This window comes from Odontomachus brunneus, unplaced genomic scaffold (assembly GCF_010583005.1).
Source record: "Odontomachus brunneus isolate Ranch 3 - 2012 unplaced genomic scaffold, Obru_v1 Obru_scaffold_072, whole genome shotgun sequence".
Classification (NCBI taxonomy): domain Eukaryota; kingdom Metazoa; phylum Arthropoda; class Insecta; order Hymenoptera; family Formicidae; genus Odontomachus; species Odontomachus brunneus.
Window position 1 is genome coordinate 1,746,065 of NW_022639522.1, and position 6,210 is coordinate 1,752,274.

The window sequence follows — 6,210 nt, forward strand, 5'->3', positions numbered from 1 at the left end:
CACAGAGTACCCCAGACGCTCCCCACCGAGGCTCCCTTTTTGTCATCTGTGAATTTTTCGACACCTTCGATGTTTCCGCACCAAAAATTTCATTGAGCGTCTTAATGTTCTTTCTTTGCTTTCCTTTTTCTTTTTTTTTTTTTAATTTTCCTCTTCATCCTTTTCATACCCTTTCAAGTATTCAACGTTGCGGAATTGCCGTTGAGGTGGAGTGCACTTAAAGTTGCGCGAGGAATGAGGTTTCGGGGTTTATCGACTTCTTCGAGATTCTATTCCTATGGGAAGCTCTTGGCCTCTCCCGTAATTTATAAATGAGAAACGAGAACTCTCCGCGACACAGTCCGACATTTTTGTCGTCGGTGAGAAAAACGAAAAGCTCGTATCGGTCGAGGAATTCGTAAACGTGCGGGATCCGGGTCATCCTATACACTTAATCCTCAAAATTGAACGAAGGTCGATGCGCGCGACGGCTCGGGACGGGAAGGGGCGGGAATGAGGGAGGGGATGGCGGAAGGTGGCGGGAATTTCGAGCTTCGAGTGATTATCAAAGTTCGTCGGGCGTTCTTTCGCGAAACCGGGCCAACTCGCAATTCCGGGCACGAGCCGCGCGACGCGGAATACGTAACGATTTCGACGGTGCATTCGCGTCGACGAAATAGCGGCACCAGCTCCCTCCTCCATCCCCTCCAATTTCTTTCGCTTCTCCCCTCAATGCTGTGTAACCACTGGGGAAAAATAAATAATCCGGGCACACGGTGCGCGCCGAAGGTAAATACAGATTCTGGCGGCTCGCGAAAAACTTTCTTATCGGGGACGTTCTCGTAAAGGAGGCTTGTTAAGACTCTTGGCGCGATTGCCCGGGTCCGAGAGACCGGCGTGAGATTTCACACGTGCGAAGTGATCGCTGTGTCGAACGCGATGTTCGGCGCCGTCGGGCCTCTGTGTCGAGATCCAATGTCTGGTTAGTCTTCCACAATCAGAGAGCGATGATATGAGATCGACTCGAGTGTTGTTTCCGCGCATACATCACGTATAAAATATATATTTAAACTTACGAAACAATTTCTCCCGAGAAGATCGGAGATGTACGCGCAGAGTGGAGACAAAGTCGCAGTGCAACCGGACAAGGGGCGACGCTAAAATGAGTCGTTGGTGCGGGATAAAGTTGTTTCGTTCAGAAAGTTTAATCGTCAGGAAAGTAAAGTTTGAAAGTCACGCTGAGTACTTAACGAAGATGCGATTTGTGGAGAAACACGACGCGAACGTTGTCAGGTTTGCGTGACGTGTAGAGAGGATTCAGGAGAAAGATGACCGAACACAAGATACGACAAGTGGCGTAAAGGCCATTTATTCTATTTACCTGAGAAATTGCCGGTAATGTCGCTCTTGTGGCAGGAAATCGTCCATCTGCCGGTTGCACCGCGAGATTTCGCCCCGCGCATCTCGTCGTGCTAAATTTTACGAATCGAGCGCTTTCGAACGTATCTCGCAACATTGAGATATGAATTCTCAAGCAGGAACGTTTTGAGCAGATCGACCGGTAATTTACTTCGACGCGGAGATCGAAAAATCGCGAATTGCACAATCGGCCCTGGCTTTGATCGAGCGCGCGGCGCGTGTGGAATAACTCGTGCGGTGGCAAGCAATCTCGTTTGACTGCGCGTAAAGGAGTTAACGTCGACATTATTTCCCTGTCGGCGCGATATACTGTCGAAAGTTACGGATTTTTCCATTCCATAGCGCCAAGGGCTATTGCCATCATGAATGCACAACGAAAGTTAAGTATGCAATAATGATTAGCAGGCATAACTGGTTTGCCGACGAGCTTCAAAATAGGTCATGCCTTGCGGGAGCGCCATTTAGAGAGAAGGAGAGGGAAAGAGAAAGAGGAAGGGAGGAGGGGAGAGAGCGTCCTGCCTACACAGAGAGAATATTGTAGTCAAAATTACAATGCAACTTTAGTAGTTCCGGGAATAGACTGGGACTGTTACGAAGATTATAATAAAACATAGCAAATGTGACCATAAACATGATAATTCTTACTATATTTATTTTTACTATATATTATGTATATTATATATTTATATATATTATATATATTATATATTTTTATGTTTATATGTTTTTTATTATAATTTTCGTAATAGTGATAGCCTATTTCCGGACTGTTAAAGTTGCATTGTAATTTTTATTACAATATTATCTCCGTGTACCTTTGAACCTGGGGAACGAAATTAATTTCTATCGGAACCAAATTACACGTCAACGTGCAACAGCGCGTTGCGTGCGGAAGACGCATCGGAGATTCGCCTGAATACAACTATTCACGCGCTCTCGCGTTTATAACACATTTCCTAAACCCTACATTGATGCTATCTCCGATAGAATAATTTCCAAAATCGGCGCATAATACATCGTTAATACACGTATTGCCATTTTTCTCTTTTCTGCGTTTTGAAATTAAATTTGTTTCTCTCTTCTCTTGAATTTCAAAACAATTCGTATAGTTTCGTTTCAATTATTTTTATTAACTACGAAAAATGGCACCTGACATACAATGAACAGTTTCTGTTTTTTTTTTCCATTTTAATATTTCAGAATTAAATTTGTTCTTCCTCTTTTAATTTCCAAATGCAAAACGATGAAAATTTTCTCGTGTTCATTTTATTGAACCTGTCAAAAATATTGTCCGACGTTTACGAGAGATATTTTTAATTTTCTATTTATTTTACTTAGTATTTTGAATTCTAAAAAGAGATTGAGATCAGTTTTTGCTCCCGAGAATTTTAATTTTGCAAGCACATCGCAGTGTCACGTTCACACGCGTTTTCACGCATCCTCTTCTCTCACCCATACGTCGGCGATCAATCTCTCGAACGCGATCTATCGAACGGGATGATGGCGATCGAACTTTCGCAAGTGCGTCGATGCTGATGCCGCGCGTTCGCGAATCGTTCGCCGCGAATCGGTGGTATCGTTTGCATGCGGGCGTGTTACGTGGCGGCGTATAACGAGAGTAAAAACAAGAATACGAGCAGGTGCGTCGGCTATAAATAAGAGACAGCGCTGCGGTGTTACGTGCCGAAGAACGAGATTGAAAATTCCGCGGGCGGCGGAATATGCGGTCGCGCAAGATGACGCGAGCGTTAAAGCACCTCGCGACGTTGTATTATTCTCTTGTTCATCCCTCCCCACGCCTCCCTCCTTTTTTTAAGCACTCCTATTAAATCTCGCGATCGAGGAATTCGCAACGCGCGTGTTTGCGCGTCCCAAGAAGAGCCTGGGGAAATACCGTCCTTCGGCGAGATCGTAAATCGCGCGGCGAGGTCGCACTTCGTTTACCGCATTCTCATACTTCTGCAAATTCTTCAGAATGGCAGTAAAAGTTATCTTCATTTTTTTACCAAGTGACAGACGACAATTCGTGGAAAGTGCAGGAAAAAACATGACAACAGATCGTAAAGAGGAAAAAAAATACGATATCAGTGTGATAAAATTGTCGTTGTTGAACTCGAGGCATATCTTAACTCTTTAGAAGCTTAAATATGGATAAAATTTGCACGGACTAACTTTTTAAATCGTCCTTAAAAACGTGTTCTTCTTTGTATTGACTTTTTTCAAGTTCATTAACCCAAGGCCTGAGAGAAATCAGCTAAGGATGGGCTTTCAAAAACCACCTAAATTAGGGCAAAACATCGAAATTTGTTAAAAAGTAAAAAAAAAATTTGTGTTGGATTTCAAAATTCAAGATGACGGACCAATATGTCAGCCCGAAAATTTAAAATTTTGACTTATTTGAGTGAAAATCCGTATAAGAGAGGGGGGGTTTGGGGTTCGCTGAGTATGAATATGCACTTATTTTTTCAAAATTCGTAATGGCGGATCCGATATGGCCGCCAAAAAATGTGAAAATTTGACATAGTTTTGTTATTTGGCGAAAAATCCAACCAAATTATAAGCTACCTTTTGAAAGTGTTTGTTTTGGGGCAAAACATTATACTTTAGCAGACTGTAGAAGAAAAATGGTTTTTTTACTTTAAAAATCAATATGGCGGCCAAACATTTTTAATTTTGATTTATTTCAATGAAAATACGTTTTGAAAAACTGAAAAAATAAATGCATATTCATACTCAGCGAACCCAAAACCTCCCCTATACGGATTTTCACTCAAATAGGTCAAAATTTCAAATTTTCGGGTCGACATATTGGTCCGCTATCTTGAATTTTGAAATTCAACACAAATTATTTTTTTCACTTTTTAACAAATTTCGACGTTTTGCCCTAATTTAGATAATTTTTGAAAGCCTATCCTTAGCGGTTTTCTCTTGGGCCTTAATGGGTTAAATCGCAAAAAATATCAATAGATTAATATTCCTCGGTGTTTTCTACACTGATTAAAAAGAAAAAGAATCTCGATTATTTTTCCGGAAGTTATTGGCGAATGAAAATAAAAGCTGAATTTGCCCGTCGAGAAAATTGGAAAAATCGAAATACCGTTACCGTAATCAGTGTCTCCTCCAATTTGTCAGTTTGCTTCCCGCTCCTCGCTCCTTACACATACACATACACTCCTCACTTATACATATGCAATCGTCCCTTTCTCCTCTGTCTCTCTGCTCCGGTTTCTAGAAATCGAGCTGTCAGTAGCCGTGACATTTGTGTCCGCCGAAGACGCGACGCGATTGTTGGCGCTCAATTCGACGCGGTCGTTCGAACGGGTTTCCCCGTAGGTTTCACCGTCTCGTTAATAAAACATCGGCGCGGACCAGGCCGAGGACGAGCACGCGCTCAGCAATGAGTTGCGCGTGTCGCGTTTTAACACGCATTCGTTGTACATACGCAGCCCGCGGTATAAGCCGGTTCCGCCGGCTTTTCCCCGGCCGCGCACGTTTGTCGTTCGAGCACGCCGCCGCTCGCTGACGGCCGATGGTTAACGGTGCCATAAGCGTGTCACGCGAATTCAAATGCCGCCCACTACGTGTGCCACGGCGCGGCACAAAATCGCGCGCATTGGCGTATGCGACTTATATAGTCACATCTCATACAGATTTCGCATTAACCGTCCGCGCACAATATTGGATGTGCGAGACCGCGCACGAATATTCGCTCGATCACTAACTCTCACGAAGAGTCCGCGAACATTTCGGAACAATCTGTTTGCAGACTTTCATTTTATCACGCTACTGTCTTGTAGTACTGTCTTTGGCGCCTTTGGTGGCTTTGAGCTTCTCTTGAGGAAAAAGATGTGTCTAAAAGTGTTGATTTTCAACAAAATTGCGATATTTTAAAGTCGCGGCAGATCCAGTTTGTGTGTCTCACAAAATATATACGCGGAGGGTTAAAGTATCGCAGGACGAACTACCGCTCCGAAATTGTTAATTTTTTTTTTACGTATTGACACTAATATTGGTCGAATTTAATCTTCGCGGCCATACCGACCGTACAGTCCGCTTGGGCTGGGAAATGTTTACCGTATTCAGCAATCGATGCTCGTCGAAACTATTGAAGTTTGCAGAGCGCGCGTATCTTTCCGTCGAATTTTCTCCGCGGGCGCAGCCTCCTCGATGCGAAATTGCGCACACTTTGCAAGCACAGATAAATCTCTCCAGACGTCGGGCCCGCGCGGCGAGAGCATATCCCGGCCAATCGTATCCCGAAACGGACGCGTAAGTCAATACTCCCAGAATGCGGAAAGACGTTTTCCGCCAAGCGCGAGAAGCGTCAGCCAGCGGGAGATAACTTGAGCGCGTCGAGGAGAGATCCCCGATTTTTCACAGACCCATGATAACGTGTGATATGTCGATAAGATATACACCCGATAGATATAAGCAAATATAAGTACAATGCGCGGATCGCAAGTAGCGGGCGAGGAATATATTTTCGGAAGTGTTTTGCGGCGAGAGGACGTAAGCTGCGACACGCATTTTGCCAGAATTCGCATCCGAGATTCCGCGTTTAAGATTTTCAATTCCCGATAGCCATTTGCGGTTTCGTACGGCAAATGTACATATACGTATGTAGAAAATTAACATGACGACGCACTCGTATACGTACACACACGCACACACACGTGGAACACGCACACAAGCGGAAGAATTGCGAAAGAGAGCGACACGAGGAGGGAGAAACGGTGTTACCACTCTTCATAGTTTAATTGTTGACAATGCGAGAGAGAGAGAGAGAGAGAGAGAGAGAGAGAGAGAGAGGGA